The sequence below is a fragment of the Corvus brachyrhynchos genome, unplaced genomic scaffold (genome assembly GCF_000691975.1).
Source record: "Corvus brachyrhynchos isolate BGI_N302 unplaced genomic scaffold, ASM69197v1 scaffold115, whole genome shotgun sequence".
NCBI classification, from domain to species: Eukaryota; Metazoa; Chordata; class Aves; order Passeriformes; family Corvidae; genus Corvus; species Corvus brachyrhynchos.
In genome coordinates, this window is record NW_008239553.1 from 11,044,488 (window position 1) to 11,062,877 (window position 18,390).

Consider the following 18,390-nt stretch of genomic DNA (forward strand, 5'->3'; position numbering starts at 1 on the left):
TGACCCCCAGACCCTAATCCCTCCCAATTTAACAGGCCAACAGCCTTCTGTGCCCCTTTTATCTCCCCCACCCCAATTTCAGTAATGCCAGCTGAAGCAGCTCTGGTTGCATCTAACCCAACTCCCTCCTTCCAAATTTGACTCCTCTTGTCTCCTGTTCCCCTTGTCTCAGCGTCACTTTTCTGGCTTTCAGAAAGAAGAAAGGTGAAAAGGGAAAAACCCTTCTCCAGTGCATGCTGCATGTCCTCAGCAGGCCTGTCCCCTCACAAAGGAACTGCTGTTTTTTCAGATAAATGCTATTATTTTCAAGAGCCCACAGAGGGGTCCTAGCAGGAAGACTCCTTGCGAGCATATAGCAATTGGGGAAACAGGAGATGGGTACATCACAAAACAGGCATGCAAAAGGAAATAATTATGGTACTAGACACAGCTCTCACTTTAAATAGCCTCAAATCCAGAGAATTCATTACTTCATCTGAATAGTCCCCTAAAATGTGTTGTACCACAGGATTTCTGAGCATTATTTTACAGCACCAGAATAAACAGCTGTGTTCTCCTAGACTTCCATATGTTTCTGCACTGCAAAACAGCATTGTGTATGTGTCTCTCTACTCTCAAGCCATCTAAATGCCTCTCCATTGATCTATCCAATCTGTGTTAGGGACAAAACAGACATTGACCTCCCTGAGGCCACAGAACTTGTGCTGGGGGCCCACACTGAGCCCAGAGCTGCAGTTTAACATTACAGCTTCAGCCCAGCTGGCAGCTGGCCACTGCCAGGAACATGGAGACTGAACCCTCCCATCTCCATTCCCATCTTCTCTATTTCTGGCCTACAGTCATCTCCTCACATTACAAGCAACTCAGCTTCCAAACCAGTAGAACAAACTTTACTATATCCTAAAGATTTTAAGAATGAGTGTATGCTTTCCAAGAAGGAGAAGAAAAAGCAAATATAACACAAGCATATAGAAAACTCATGGCTCAACTAAACTGATATTAGCCTGCATTAGAACCTTCATAGAAATGTCCCCTTGTGAGGGCAAAATACATGTAAGGGTCAAATTACCCCACCAATTCCTGTTGCATAGCTATTTGTTGTTTATTTCCCTGAAAATGTGTTTCTAAACTGGGGCGAAAACTCTCACAATTTCTCTTACTCATGCTGAAGCAAGCCTTGTTACAAACACACACAGTCCTTTATCCATACTGTACCATCTGATATTACACTATGAGTTTCAGAATAAAGACAAAACACAATGTTTAAGGAACTGATTAATGTACATGATGTGTCCAGAGCGTAAAATGCAATATTTCTAGAAAAGCTGACAACTGGCCTTCACAGTATTCATATCTGAAGAAGCAAATCTACAGTTCAGCAATCCCAGTAAATCCCTACTTCCACAATTTAATGTTAATAATGCGTTTAAGTGAAAATAAAGGCCCCACTGGGTGCCTATCTTCATAAAGCTAAATATTTGCACAGAAATGGATAGCCATACTCCTGTGATGATCAAACAAGTTCGAGACTGCTGGCAAACAAAGATAATAGGCAGCTGAAGTCCCTCCTTTTTCCTCCTCCTCAAAATTTCTAAACCAGAACACTAAATCAATCCCTTAACTCTTTTCCAGTATGGTTCTTAAAATCCAGAGCGGAGCTTTTGGCTTTCATTCCAGTACTTATTCCCAAAACACAGCTGTAAAGTATAAAAATCAATTAATAATGTTTTGATATAAGACAGCTCATCCAGACACTACGCAGGACAGACTTACTATTCTCATCATTAAATAAAACATTCAGAAATCTCCAGAGACTTGTTTTTCACAAATGTTGACAGAGACAAGTATTGCTTTTATCATCACTGTCTAAGCTTATAATAGAAGTATTCTATTCATTTCAAATGACCAAAGCCAAAAAAAAAGTAGCTTCCCCTGAGCATCGATCATTATTCTCAATTACAAATCATGAAAACCATACTATGTACAAAAACCATCCAGTTTTTAAATATTTCAGACTTCCCTGCACACCCACATTCCTATTAATGCATTCCACTAATTCATGTTTTGAATTTTATGTTCATAGGAAAGACCTCCACTTACAGAAAAATGGTTCCTCTTGAAAATACCACAGGCATTTGAAGGACACAGGTAATCTCTCTTCAAAGAAGCAGCAGCTAGTAAAACAGAAACAAAATTAAACAAAATATGCAGATAAAATACTCTTGTTCAGAGTTAACTAATTCAAGACCTAAATAGCCAGTGAGCTGGAGAATGATATACCTGAAAAAAAAAAACCCTCCATTGAGAGCACCTGCCACAAAATCTCAGCAGTATCAAACTGCAGTACTTTTCCAGAAGACTGGTCCAGGCCATCCAGAACTTTTCAAACCCAAACAAGTAATTACTTGCATTTTTCCTGTCCTCAGAACCTCCCTTTGTTACTCATTGCTGCTTATAAATCAATTCCCCTCACTGCTCCTTGTCCTGCTCCCTTGCGTAGCCCCTTTTTCTCTTAAACAGCCTCTGGCTTTTCCAGTCTTTGCTCCTCTCCTCTGAGAGCCTGCCCTCTGTCTCCCAGCCTAGCATCTTCTCCTTCCTTTCCGTTCCTCAGCCCGCTGGTATTTGAATCACAGCCGCTTCCTCCCTCCGCTCTGCACTGGATGCCAGCACAGGCGGTACTGTCAGTACTGAACAGATTGTCCCTGCATCCCATTTCGGAGAGCTACGGTGCACGGAGGCTCATCCTGCAGAGGGGAGCAATGCAGGAACACACGCTCAGGCGCCGGGGGAAGCTCAGGTGCCTCATCAGATCCTGCGAAGTCTCACCAGTGTTATAAACCATGAGCGAGGCAAAATGAAGGTCCTTCAGCAAAATTAGCTACCAGAACAGTAAACACAGAATGAGCACGTATAATCTGTCCAAGCTAAAAATCTTTGACAACAAAAGCTTGAATTGGGACAGCTCCTTCACAGTATGACAGCCCCTCTCTACCTTCCAGGTGACAGGACTGCTAGAGTTATTAATCTAAACTGCAGAGTAAGCTAAATAAAATACTGGGTATTTTTCCTGCACTGCAAATCCCAAAGCTGACTGATGAGTCAAGATTTTGAGACTAACGTTTCCAGAATAGCAATTACGACAAACCACCACCCTGTGCAGACCTGACTTGCAACACTAAGATACAAACCTCAGAAAATTAAGGACTGACTGATAAGCAACTCTGTCTTCGGCTCAGCAGGGCACACGGCTGTAGGCAGCCAACACAAAATACATTACCTCCATTCATGAGGCAGAGTCACTTAGAAACACACAAATTTTAGGTAGTAAAACATCTCTACCAAATCCCAACAGCTTCAAAAGCTACACTGTAGGACAGTTTTTCCAAATGCATCAGAACCTGTACTGCAACACAAGCCACCATGAAATATTTGATTATCTGAAGCAAGACAGACATCTAAGAGATGCCTTCTGACTTTAACAAGGCAATACAAGTACACGTGCTGTGCACTGCAGCTCAGACTTCATGCACCCATCATCTCCCACTGTTCCTGGGTGAAAGACCCTGAAACAACCATCAAATCAGCAGACAGGGAAAGCCAGGACCACCCCTTCCAAAAGGACATCACTTTAAAAGAATTCAGTGAATGAACATGTAGGCTAAGCTCAAGTTAGTTTTTTTTCCCCCATTTGCAATTTCTATTGTGTAAGCTGCCTACTTTACCCTCCAGCGGCTTTGGGTTTTGAATTTTAAATCTGCTTGGGACTTTCAAGGAAACAGAACAACTACAACTTGAGTGGCACCGTTAATTATTTCAACAGCTGTTCAAAGTGAGATTAATTCCATTAACAACGGGGAAAAAACATAAATAAAAAAGAAAAACCAACCTTCACTGAAAAGTGCAACTTTTTCCTAAGATCAGTAACATAATTCTGTTGATTAGGTCTTGCAATTGTTATTTTTAGCAAATATCCTTAAACTTTCTTTCCAATTAAAACAGGCAAAGTAATGTAAAATTCTGATGCAGAACTACCTTTTCAGTCCTCCAGCCACTTGGAATTATTTTCTACTTGTTTTTCACTTAAAATGCCTTCCCAGACATGACAGATTAAACAGAAGCCCATGTGTCAAGCAGAAGTTATCAGAAAACCTACATGGAAAAAAAAGCACTAAACCAGATTGAATTTGCATCTGTTTGTCTTCCATTCCTCTTTAATGTCTTAAATTTACCCATACAGTCTATTTCATAGAACTAAGTAAAGGAAGAGATACAGTATCGTACTTGGGGGCTGGGGTTTTGAGTGTTCTGTTGGAGCTGCGTAATTGGCACCACCAGCAAAGGACGTTCAATGCTGGTTCAGTAATTCACGAAGAAATTCATCAGACAGCAACCATTTAGAAAAAGAGTCATTAGAGATTTCTGCATCACCTCTGGTCTCCACAGCTTCAGCTCTCAGCACACGTAGCTGCTTTATGGTTATGTGAACAGGTATTTTCAAGCACGGTCCTTCACTAAGTGATTCCAGCCAGGTACAGGGCTGGAACCTATGAGCAACGCAGCCCCAAGGTCTGTGTTACAGGGTACATTTATAAGATACCTAGCAACACTCTTTGTTCCTGAAGCTACAGCAAGTCTGCTCAAATGACAGATATAGTACAACAAAAATAGTCATAAAAGCCATTCGTTTGTGCAGCGCCTTGTATCTCTGCAAGCCAAGAACCTCCTTCTCTGTGCTCTTTTATACTGATGTGACTAAGGCAAGTAGACCTTTAAGTCAGTCCTAGTCTTGCCCAGATAGGAGCTGCAGAAAAACACCATACACACAAGTAGGTGGTTAGCAATACCAACAGAGAATTAGTTACTCCCTCCAAGCCTTCCTGAGTGAAATACCAGTCCAGCAGAGCTCTGCAAGGTGTCCCTGGGGGCGGTGGGCTACAAATCACACAACACTACAAAGGACAAGCATTATCTCTAATTCTGAGAAATACCAACACTGCTCTCCAGTTCATTAAGGAGGAGTTACTTAATGGCAGCTTTTCAATAGTGTGCTGGCTTGGACAGCCTACACATTGATTCTGGATCTTACCCAGGCTGTCAAAGCCTCCAAAGATAACTAAAATTGTGGTGGCACATACCATTGCCAGCCAGTTTTAGAATCTGGTCTTCCTTGTGGAGCCCAATACTCTAGGGCTCCACATGGAAGAGGCCAGAAAGTCAGCAATGTAACATTCAAAATAAATTCTCCTTAAAAAAAACCAAACTGATGTTTGAATTAGAATAATTAATGCATAGTTTAATCCAGCTACTTACAATAATGCACACTATGATACATAAAAGAACTAGTCTAAATGATTTCTAAGGTATTAATGATTTGCTTTGAGGACCAGTAAAAGACAGGGATCCCAGAGCAATATGAAACAGAGTATATGTCTAATAACAGTACTAGGGAAGTGGGAAATTACTTAAATAGCAAGACAAACAATGTAAATCTGATGTTTAGAAAAATCTGGACATATTGCTGGGGAAAAAGAAGAGGGATTTAAGTTAGGGGAGAAAGATGAATGATAGTCAGGAAGCCACAAAACAATGTCATGTTCTCTCTTGGGTAAAAGTCTTATTGAAGCAGCAGGTGCAGCTTATGTAAGTGATGCTTCTGACACTGTTCAACATAACTTGGAGACTATAAATCCAAAATAATTAGTGTAGATAAGGGTAACTACTGGAAAATTCACTTTCAGAAAACCAAAGCAATGGTTCAGTATAAAAAAATAAACAAAATCAGAAAGAATTTTGGGTTGGTCCAGCTAGTACTTGACCTGCAGCAGATTTTGTTTAGTTTATTAATTTTGGTGACCAAACACAGGCCCCCTTGAAGAATCTGCAAATGACACCAAACTAGGGGGGCAGTGGAGAGGGGGAAAGGGGGCAGAAGTTGCAAGGAATATCAAGGAGATGATCCTGATTCCAAGAGAGCTTAAGAAATCAGGGATTCTAAAACACACTTGGTAAAATCCATGCAGGTGAGAGCAAAACAAAATATCATAACTCTGAAAAAGACAAATTAAAATCCACACACATGCAGAAACAGCCATATTAAAAGTAATAAATCAGAAAAGAGAAGCTGTATAGGATCACAGACTGAAGAGTCATAAACCTGATATTCATCTTGAAAGCCAAATATAATTTGGGAAGGTGTTAAGACTACTGAGCACATGAGGTTAAGCTGTTTCAAGTCTAGTCAACACCACTGTCCTAGCTTTGAAATACCACATTCATTCTCATGTATTCTAAGGAACAAATCCTAAAAATCTAGTTCTAAGATTACTAAAAAGAGATTGATAACAACTGGAAGAGAAAATCCTCATCTTCTTAATATAGTTATTTGACTTTCCAAGGGGTGTCTTGTCCACAGTAAATGAGAAAAAAAAGCAGTCATTATGTATGAACTCGTTTTTACGACTTATTTTAGGTGACAGTGCACATGAATAGATTTCTCCTCCCCTTCACCTTCCCTCCACAAACAGAAAAATTCCTTCCAATTTCAGTTTCCTCTTAACATGGAATTTTTAAAATAGAATTAATTTCATACTCAACAGTACTACTGATATTTGTACTAATTCTACTTTGCAATTCACACTTTGCAATTAGTTTTTAATGCAGTTAAAATTTTAAAACAAGGTTCAATGTGAGGATTTTTTCCTTCCAGACAGCAGTTACATTCTGAGTCCAGCTGGTATCGTACACTGTGTTTACACCATTAATGTAAAACAATTTAGACTTTACCAACGGTTGTGTATGCACACACTTATTTTGGCTCTGTCATGCATGTATTTGACCTTTGATTTTATTTTTCAGCTGTCCTGTGAAACAGCAGTAATATTCTAACTCATACTTGACCAAAATCCAGCACATATTTACATCAGACTCTGAGCAATTACCGGAGGTGGAGTGTTAACAGCACATACCAAAATATGACACCATCTTTCAGCCTTTTCAAAAACTGACTTTCAGAAACTCTTGTTTAGATTTTAGACGACCACCACGCCAATGCCTTCAGTAATATTCTTTTCTGCCAGAAATTTAAGAATAGTACATTTTTCACATATACACATTTGTGTCTATGAACCCATGTTGAAACTTAGTGGCAAACACACACACACACACACACTCTTACAGGAGCCATAAAGCCACAAACAGGCAGTATTCCCCTTTTCCTTTAGAAATGTGTATGGATATTTACTAGTTCAGAGATCTAAAAGCCAGAATAACACAAAAAAGCTGTCTGAAAACCCAAGACTCCTTACATATCATGTGAAAATATTTGCTGAAGGACAGAACAAGACTTTGATTACATCTCCAGGGCTGTTCCAAATCATCTGTGAAACCAGATTGTGAGGCCTAGGTCCAACAGTCATGCACGATAAGGAATGCAAAACTCCTCCACTTACAGAGAGCGTGCCTGCAGTACTGCAAGAGGAAAGAAAGTAACCACTGGCCTACGTACAAAAAAAGTGCTATTTCCCTGATACTATGGACAGAATGCAGTGTTTTCAGATGCACTAGCTCCCATTTTCAGAAATAGAACTCAAAACACTCCAGTTACCTATCAGCAAGTATGCAGATTTTGTAAAGCTTTAAAAGCAAACCTCACATCTGCATTCAAAGAGAAAACATAAGGAATCTGGCAAACAAATTGGAGAAAAACATAAAACAACATGATAAAAGTAAAACAAGTTAGCCCCACAGATTATCATATCCACCTGAACAGGGCAGCACCATTACAACAAAAGGGAGAATGCTATTGAAAATAGGGAATAGTGATGTTTAAACCATTGCCCTACAGAAGGCGGACCTCTCTCCTAACATTGTATTTTCCATCAGGAAACAATTCTCAAAAGTATTTGTGTCCTACATTTTGTTATTGTTTGGGAACTGGTGAGACAGAACAAACAGTGGTGAGCTCTTACTTATAGCAACACTGATCTTACTGACCAACTTCACAACCAACTCCCAGGTATGATAAAGAAATTTGTGAAGCCCCTACGCCTCCAAAAGGCAAAGAAGTACTTTATGCAGAGAGCCCAGCGATTAAAAGAGCAAATTTAAAGCTCATGGCTCTTGGTCCAACACTTCCATTTTCAGACTACAGGTTATCTATGTATCAGGTAAATCTTTAAGAATCCTCTCCCTTAACCACAAAACACATAGAAAACAGAAAAACATTGTATTAGAGAATAAACAGCTGTCCAAACATTTACTGAAGTCCAGAAAATAAATCCTACATCATTGTGAGGGTTTTCAGTCTTGAAAAGATTAGCCAGTGGCCTCAGAGTGCCAGAAATAAAACTCCCTAGTACTCAAGTTTGCTTTTTTTAGTCAAGCTTCTTTTTGAAATTATTTTGTTAGAATAAAGATAATTTTACATTAGACCCTTTATGACAAAAAAAAACTTAGTTCATTACTGGATTTGTAAGTGTGTACCTATCCAAATACAAGAAAGTTCCATGTGGTCTATAAGAAAAGCAAAAAATATTGGTCTATGTGTCGCATTTTATATTGACTGTACTGTTACAAAGGCAAATGGTTCTGAGGTCACTCCTGTTCTTGCCTGATCTCGTCAGCTCTATCATTACCCTGTATACTCTTAGCAATATAAATCACGCATTAAAACACACACTGCAAAACCCCTCAGGCTAATAAAAGAGACTTCAGAAAATAATTATTAAATCTAATTGATGATAAAAAATACATTAACCATTAGAGATATAAAGGAGCTTATCAGCTGCTCAAACCAGAAGAAAGATTTTTCCAAATGACCACCATCAGTATAATATGAAATAGAGTATTTTACACAAGATAAAAAGTAGTATCTCTGTGCCTTCTGTGCTTTAATACATTTTAAATTTTGGTCCTATGAAACTGAAAAGAAACCCCATGTAGTCATGTATGATCCTCTACCACAAAGTACAAACACATTCTGACATAGCTGTTTCTCATTTTTTATACTACTTACTACTAAAACCATTTCAATATAGTTCTGTAATTCCTTGTCAGAAGCAGTTACTATACAAACACTATTTTTCAAACACTAAATGAAAATGGCAGGCCTGATACATTTGTGCTAAACCGAACGAGTACTGTAAGCCACAAACTGTAAAAAAGCAATCAAATACAGATTAAATAAGAAAAACATGAAAACCGTTTTTATTTCAGCTGATTTGTCTAGTCATTAAAAAAGGATATTTTTCAATTCATATCAGCCATGATTAGAATGATCCTGAGCTGCACCAACATTCCAAACACCAAGCAAGATGTACTGTTTCAATGCCTCACTGGTCAATTTAGAACTGAAGCATAAGCCCTGCACAGGTATTAACACAGAATAAAACTGTTTTACAGAAAAATTGTATTTTCAGGTGGGATGGTAGAACATGCAGCAGTCTCTGTAAGGCTCACAGCTGCAGCACCAAACCCAAGCCTTAGCCTCAAGGATTGGTTTCATTTGAAAAAGGGAAGAGAAAGGTGTCAGTTCTTGGCAGCTTACCAAAGGACAAGAAACATCTCCTATTTTTGCCATAATGGCATTCTGGACAAAAACAGTCTGTCAGGGAAAAACAAAAACAGTAACTGTAGTCCTTTGGTCACAGAAGGGCAAGCAGCTTCTGTAGCACCCTCACATTTTGTGTAACAGTCATGTTTGTTGAACCCTTTCATACCAAAATTTCAAAGTATGTATCAATACACTCTTGCAATTTCCCACATGCACAATAAAGCTTTAAGGGTCTCAAAAGGTTTTCTACATTGATTTGCTTCAGAATCTACTCATCCAAGGGAAAAGCTAAATCTCCACTTTCATTTAATAGGCAAAATCAGAAAACAGCTTAAATCCTGGTTATATAAAAACATTAGAAGAGGGTCAGCCACAATCCTCTTTGCTCTGTAAAGGAACAATTCCAGAAGTGTCCTCAGGGTATCGAGATCATTTAGTTTATTCTCTGGGGGCCCTTATGGACTCAAGGTATGTAACTGCACACCTACCCCAGAAAAAATGAAGGGTCATATGGCAAACATGGAGTAACAGTTGAAATGGGTAACAAAAATGCAGTAGGCACGCCTCTGGACGTGTCAGTAGAGGTATTATTGACCTGGAGTAAGCTTAGGAAAGTTTAAGCCCTAACCATGAAAACAGGAGCCCAAACTCTGGAATACTTTACATGCTGCAATGACTTACAGCTCTGAAGCACCCACTGCTAGGTGACTGTACCAAACAGGTAATCAAATATGAAAAGCAAACCCATTAAAATACTACCTGGCATTTCTCAATTCCTTGTAGAATTCTTTATATTGAAGACTATGAAGATATTTGTATCCATCAAATTATACCCCCAACATTCACAAAAAATTCCCCTACAACACAAAACCAACACCCACACACTGACAGCATTAGGAATTATTCTGAAAACAACACTGGTTCTCTATCATATCACTATGTAAGATTTCTGCCATCAGTACCAAATGCAGTTCTGCTCGTCCCAATTAAAAAAAGCTATTGCAGAATTAGGAAGTGTAAGAGAAAGGCAACAAAGAGCAAAAAGGTACTGGATTTCCTGATTCAGAAAGTCGTGAGCTAGAAGACATTAAGTCTACAGCTACAAATCCATCCTATCTTCCTCCACTTACATCTGCTGCTGTGCTCTGCCAGAAGCAACACCCCTGTGGAGAGGGAACTTTGATTTGACCAAACAGAGTAAGCTAACTGTAACGCTGGACTTCTGGATGAAAGACAACAGTTAAAGTTCAATGTATGAGAAAATGTATCCAACTTGTCCAAATGTTTAACCAGCTCTTCTGAATACCTCTGTTGTGTCTCTGAAGATGGTCAGGAGCCTCAACACTACTTTTTATATCAAAGCCATTTTAATAAAAGCAAAGCTAAAAACCCCAGATTAACCTTTACTAACGAAAAAATGACAATTGCTTTGCAGAATAATCCAAGAAAGAGCACTTGGCTCACAACTTAATTCCAAAGCAAAAACATTAAATAGTCCCTGCATTTAGCTGCTCTTCTCTCTCTCACAAGTTTTCAATCTAACCAGATGTACCTCTGCTTCCCTTTTATAGTCAAGAACAGATACAAGAAGCAAAGATCTCCAAGGTACACGTCTGTCCCCTTATACTCCCTCACACCTAAGCATGTGAATGTTTAAAAAAATGCTATAAGCTTCTGATTCTAACTCAGGCTTTTGCAGTTCATCTTTCTTCCACACAACCTCCTCCCAACAGTAACTTATTTCAGAGAAGAGAGGCTAAAGCAGCAGTTCTCCCTTCTCAGAGAAGGGAAGGGTACTCTGATTCTCAACTTCAACCTTTCCCCCCAGCAAACTTCTGCAAAGAGCTCTAACACAAGTATCAGAACAGAGAAAAAGACTAATAAAAAAAGAAAGATATGCTGAAGAAAATAAATGCCAAAAAGCAGTAGAGAAAATAAAGGCAAAAAGGGCAGAGTAAGAAAATAGAAGAGGAAATAGCATAAAGGAAAAGATTATAACAAACCACGATTGTTCGGTGCTTCCTCAATCTGAAAAATGATACCTATACTACCACATGTACATACAAGTTTATTGCACCTCTTGTCTACAGGCTTTACGAACACTTTACTAAGAACATAGACAACAAGAGGAAGCAAGAACAACTGTGGCTGCTTCCCCCTAAGGTATCACCATCACACAAAGAAATCAAGGTTTTTAAGAGCAATGCTACACCAATAATGACAAGGCTAGTTAAAAAAAAAAATAGCAGAAAAGGGGGGGAAAAAGGAAAAATATGTTGTCATCTCCACCATTTCTTGTGTCACAGCAACCAGAAGCATCTAAACAGTTCCAAGTGTGCACGGCAAAGTAAACACCTTGATCCAACAACCAGATGAGGAAGCGGCTTTCCTGCCTTTCTTTTGTGTGCAGATGGAATGACGGAACTAAAGGCTGGCCAGGCCAGCACGCTCTAGGTGCGGCCTTGACCATGTGACACATCCCAACACTGAGCCTCACAAACTACAGGACACTGATGTGGTTAAAGGAGAGGACCATTCTCATACGACCTCAGAAGGTCTGCGTGCACACACAAAATACCAACAGCAATAGACCCAAAAAATTCACCATGCCACATCCCAATTTAATTCTATCCAAGCAATTCTTCAACTTTCAAAGGCTTTGCCACCCTAGACTTGCCAGTTTAGAGAAAATTCTCCTCTTGTATATTTTCTAATATACATATATAGATGCAAAAATGTAACTTGATGAGATTTAATGACAAACCTTGCCTCTTCCCCTTTCATTTTCTATTGGAGATCAGCAGGCATCAGAGAGACTGCAGCTCAAACACATAAAGCACCTGTAAATATACCATGCATAAAGTCAAAGCTGATTTTTCAGCTACTCTGATGAATTAGAAAATTGAAAGCTTCCTTTGCTTAAAAAACAATTTTTTTCTATAAGCTGAAAAAGACTCAGAAGAATGACATATTAATGGTATTAAAAGTCAATATAATAAATAGCATAGCTTTGAGGTACTGAAGGGCTGTATATTAGTAAATTCATCTACACATATAGGGCATAAGACTAAAGAGATCAACATGCAATAAAATCTACACACAGTAAGATTATTAAGAACCACTACTTATTAATTGCATTACTACTAATGCTACAAAGACGACTGAGACTCCCATCTTACAAGGAGTCACATGGAAAAGACAAAGGGTAATGGGCACAAATTGCTCCTAGGGAGATTCCAATTGGACACGAGGAAAGTTTTTCACACTGAGAACAATCAGCCATTGGAATAATCGCCCTAGAGGAGTACTGGATTTCCCAGCATTAGACACTTTAAGATTTGGAAGGACAGAGTGCTGGATCATTGTGTCTAGAATTGTGCTTTTGCCAAGAAAGACTGGCCCAGATAATCCTTGAGGTCCCTTCCAACCTGGTATTCTATGCTAAAATTATACATTCCCATTATGATGTGTACAGACATGCATGCTATGTTTTATACATAAAAACTCATGACTAATGCCTGATGCTGATGGGATCTGTAAAGCTAACATCACACTGTCTAGTAGGCACTGATCTTTATCTTTCATCAAATGGAACAGAGTTAAGTTGTGGGTTTGCATTATGCATAAGTAGTGAATACAATTAGGCTGAAAAGCAAGCTGATCTTCTCTGATCTCAAGTGGAAAGTGTGAATTCTGATGTTCACAGGTGACAGCTCTGAGCATCACTCCAATTTACTAGTCAGCTTCCCTGAATCTGTGTACCCAATAGGAAACTCAAAACACGTAGCTGTGGCTAATCTTATGCAAGCCACTAATATTTAAACAAGCGAGAATACCAATTAAGAGAGCAAAGCAGTTATTTTACTTTGTCTGGCACAGAGAAACTTGGTTTTACAGTTCAAGAAAGGTACTGAAAAACTGGAGGAAAAAAATGAAAATGTATATAAGAAGGAAGAGACCAAGAGAAGGAAGGAAATTGATCAAGGAGTTATAAAAGGACTACCAGTGACTGGACACCTTTTGCTTTTAGGTAGATGGAATCATTTAAGAATTCTTCATCCCTGAATTCCCAGAAACATTTTCGTATTTTGAGTTGATGTCTCTGTTCTGAAGCATGAATTTAGTAAACCTCATGGTCAGTGCAGTTGTAGTATCAGTTCCACATGTTCTCAAAACATTTTATAAAGGAACAAAGTATTTTGCTCTCTACAGGCAAAAAACAAAGCAAGGAAATAACACTAGCAGTTCAAATTTTGCTACTCTAATTTCTCTTCAGTCAGGGGTTTGCTGGTTTTTGCTTGTTGCTTCTTTGGTTTTGAGGTGCATTTTTCTGGGGGGAGGGGGAGCATTTGGGGAGAGGGACTGTTTATTTTTGTTGGTTTGTTTTAGTTTGGTTTTTTGTTTGTTGGATTTTGGTTTTTTATTCAGTACATGAACTTACTAGGGGGTTTTTAATGCTTCACAGATTCCACTTCCATTCAATTTCTGAGATTTATTTAATTGCCGATTCTTATTATTCACCTGCAATTATGAAAATATTTAACTGCAAAACTGTATTGCTATTCAAGTTTAAGAAGCACAGCACAATGTACTTTAGCAATGTGCAAGCTGAACAACGCATAAAAATCAAAACATGAGGATTGCTCATTCTTCACCAGCCAGTCCCATAAAACGTTAACATAGCAGAATCAACTGCTAATATAGCAGAATCAACTGCTTCTCTGTTTAATAAACAGAAAACATCTTGTTTATTAATCAGTATACATTTGTAATCATACAAAGTACTAAGTACATAGTTACTAGTTCTAAGTTACACTACTACCACTTTAAGGGTAGAGCTAGGAAAAAATTCATACACAGAATAACCAACGTATTTAATCTACCAACAGCTCTCCACATGTATGAGCGACAGAACTCAGTTTTACAAAACCCTCATAATTTCCAGGGCACAAGATTGCAGTGATTAAGCACCCAGACTTCTAGTCAGGCTCAAACAGGCTATACTAAAATCCATGCTGTTAAATCCTTGCAATCCATTTTTAATCCAGGCTAGGTAGATTAATGCTAGCTTGGGTGTGCCTAACCATTCTGAAATCAGGAAGTTTGCAGACATAGCATGCCTCATTCTTGGCCTGCCTTTTCAACAGGTAACAGAAAAGAGCACGGATCATTACAATCCATATCACTAAATAATCAGTCATTTTGGACTAAGAAAAAAGGTGTAAAAGCATAAAGCCCTCGCCAGCTTAAAGATAAAAATTAATGGGATCCAGGCTTTCCTCTCTTCATTCACTCAAATACGCTTACCTTCTGAATATCCAATTCCTTCAGTCTCATACACAATGAAATGAAGGTGAGACTTTTATCATGAACACCCATTTCCCATAATAATGGACATAGTTAGCTATTAAGAATATTATCCAGTTTTGCTGAACAATCTTATTGCAATTCTTGAATACATTAACTAATCTGTCAACTATCACATACCAACTTCTACTAATTCACCACACTGTTTTTAAACATAAAAAACCATAAAAACAGACTAAGCACTTTCTACTTCTTTTCCATTTAAAGATTATTACTGCAGTTTATCATTGAAATACCACAGTACAAAAACATTACACGAGACAATCACCAACTTGGGAACACACATGTATCCAATACACCCATATCCTTTGACTCACAGGTACATGAGTGCACAGTTACATGCATTGGAAATATATACATGCACTCCTCAAGGAACACCCTTCCTTTCTTGATAAAGAGGCCAAGACTGTAAGCACTAATTGCATGGGTTTTTCCTAACTTTCTGCAGACTCCTCAGGGAAGGAACTTGAACTACAAACCTATGCAGTCCTAATAACAGAAATCCTTTGTGTAATCACCAACAAAACCTTGGGGACATCTCTGGGGAAAAAAAAAAAAAACCTGCAAATGTAAGGAAGGAATACAACTCTGTACATCTCTCCTCCTGGCCATTCAAAGAAACAGTACCCAAATAGCTCCAGCCTTCCTTTGCTAGGAACATACCACATCCCCGAGAAAAAGCAAGAATCCATGAGGCAAAACCTTTTTCACCTCAACCCCATCCCCACCCAACAAAGTTCTATTACTAGTGAGCAAATGAAGCCACAGGACTTTAACCTGTCAACAGGAAAAGACTAGTACAGATAAAACCAACCATATATAACTTAAGGTCAACATCAGCCACTTGCACACAGTGGCCATCTCTTCCTCTTCCCACCCCACAGTCCTCCTCTTCATTTTCAGTTCAAGTCAAGCAGAAATAAGCAGCCTGAGGTTAAGTTTCATACAGAATTTTATTCTGTCAGTATCTACAGAAGAATGTGGGGAATTAACAAAACTGAGTTTATGCTGCTGAATGTTTTACCCCTAAATATCTTTACAAATCCAATTAAGATTCTGTATTTGACACAAAGAAACATCAGCTTTATTGGAGCATGATACTATTCCTAAAAAAAGCTGCCTGCTAATAGGGCTATGCTCAACTCCCAACTATAAAACCTGCTCAAGAATTTCAGCAAACAAGACTGGGTCTACAGGACCATGAGCTGACACATTCGTAAACAGCCAGCAACCAGAACTGCTACTGGTGAAATAAATTAGGTTTTAAGTATAATTTAATATTAATGGATTTTCTACAGGCTGGAATTTAAAAATTTTTAAAATTCCACTGAGAAAAAATTTCCACTCAAAAATTGCACGTGTATAATAAAAAGGATTTTACCACTTTTGGTGTTTGGGTGGTGTAACATGACGACACCATCACTGGCAAAATGAAGTTTAATTACCTGATCATTCTCTGTGAAAAATATGTGACAAACACTCTAGGCTGTGGAATCCAAACATAGTAGGGGGAAAAATTGCTCATTTACTTCCCACCAGTAAGTTAAATTGATAGCTAAGAGTGCTCTTACTTCAAGTGGTAACTTTTTCGCTGTCTGTGCCCCACTACAGTGTTTACTAATATTGTGATTCAAAATAGCCTCTTAGAACCACAAACTTCATTAAAAAATAAAAACAAAACAAACTTTCATATAGTGGGAAAGAGATGGACACTATTTTCTCCTCTGTCAGTAACTTTGAGAGCTATATATCAAAGAAAACCCCAATAACAACTGTGTGTAAAAATCAACACTAAAGATGATGCCAAATGAAAAGGTAAAATGATTCAAGGGGAAAGACAAAATAATTAAAATAGCCTTTTCCAAGGACTCCACAAGATTTGTGAACAAACATATTTGTTTCCAGTATATACACCCTCTGAAGGAAAGGTTTTGTCACTAGCATAAGTCAAATCTCAGAAGCTAAATCTCTGCCAACACAATGCAGCTTTGCTGACAGTGTTTCAGAAGAAGTTTTAAACTGACACTTTTGATACAACAACATCCTTCAAGGCAACTGCAACAACTACAGGGCAGATTCTCTCACATAAGAAACCTATTTGTTTCTTTTGACATCCAACAGACTGACGAACCAATGTTACAAGGGAGGGTTTCTCCTTTGGCAGCAATGTTTTTTACACTGTTGCTTCCAGACTGGACTTCCTTTGCATATCCTATACGTACAGGTTTCAATATGTGTTAATAAACACATGATTAAAACCTGTTCAGTGGAGGGGGTTATGTTTTTACTGCCTGGTTGCAAATCTGTTTCAACTGATCTCAATTGAAATCTCTGGTTTTGTTCTCCCTGCAGTCTGTAGCAAGTTCTGGTCACCTCCCTTCAGGCAGCACTACTGCTTGCACAACCTGTTAATTGAGGAAGCTGAAAACAAATCCAACCCTGCCCATCTTTGCAAAACCAACACCACTGCTCCCCATCTCACCTCCTCCCAACCCCCAAACCCACACACTGCAATTTTCCGGCCTTCTGCATATACCATCTTGAACCAGGTTATTACACACCTGCAAAGGACTCACATCTGGTACAAGGCAGAGGGCAAGGCTGCATGGGCAAAACCGCAGCATCTCACACTTGCCACATCCATTTTACCTTTCAATACACTACATTACTCTGTGAAAGGACAGATCATGTACTAAAAGCCATCTTTTGCAAGGATCAGGCACATCCAGAAGAATCATCCCTTTCTTCCTAACAACTTGAGTTTAGTTTCACAAGTAGATTAAAAGAAACCACCTACAAGAACTGCTGTGTTTCACAAAATGTGACAAAAGCAGGCATTCTGTCACAGCCTGAACAGAGTCCAATCTGCTTTTACGAACACTTCTACACATACCTAGTAGAAAGGGGGGGAGGGAATAGCCATCTCATTCCCTTGCATCTCCCTCCTGGAAAAGCACTCATGTATAGAGGAAGCATTCAGCAACAGACTGGGATACAGTCTGGCACTCTGTGGCAGCCAGCCTACCGGGTAAACCTTCTTTCTGGAGACCACCCCTTACACATTGCATGAAACGTTACACGCTATCAGCAGTCAAACACAGCACTCAGTTTGTGACAACTAGCAGTACTCAAAAAGGTCAGAAGGTACAGAAAGCAGAACATGTACTCTTACCTATCCAAATTCCTGAGAAAGCAGACACATGCAGCTTTAGCAAAAATACCAAGTGGATGTCACAACCAACCACTTCATAGCACAGTGAAACCTAGAAGCAAAAAGATCATTGGCATGAACAAAATTTGAGTAGGAAATAATCAAATGAAATACTTTTCAAAAGGTAAAGGGTATTCTGAAAAATGTGCTTGTAAGAAGCCAGAAGCAACAATGAAGGCTTATAAAACTGTGAACCAATTGATTTTTTGCACATAACTCACACATCTGAGAAAGCCTGTATAATAAGTTTCTCACTACAACA

General features: G+C 38.8%; 1 protein-coding gene across 5 annotated transcripts in view; it reads right to left on the bottom strand.

Moving 5' to 3' along the window:
- SIPA1L1 (signal induced proliferation associated 1 like 1) overlaps window positions 1–18,180 on the bottom strand; it is a 140,235-nt gene extending 122,055 nt beyond the window's left edge. For 2 of the 5 annotated variants that reach the window (XM_008639505.2, XM_017741853.1), the window contains exons 1-2: window positions 18,090–18,180; window positions 2,101–2,174 (exon numbers count right to left, since the gene is read on the bottom strand). The gene's annotated coding sequence lies outside the window, so the exon portion shown is untranslated. Of the gene's footprint in view, window positions 1–2,100; window positions 2,175–12,314; window positions 12,391–18,089 lie in introns of all 5 variants that reach the window. The other 3 variants (XM_017741854.1, XM_017741856.1, XM_008639504.2) reach the window with 3 other exon arrangements.
- Window positions 18,181–18,390: the final 210 nt, after the last annotated feature.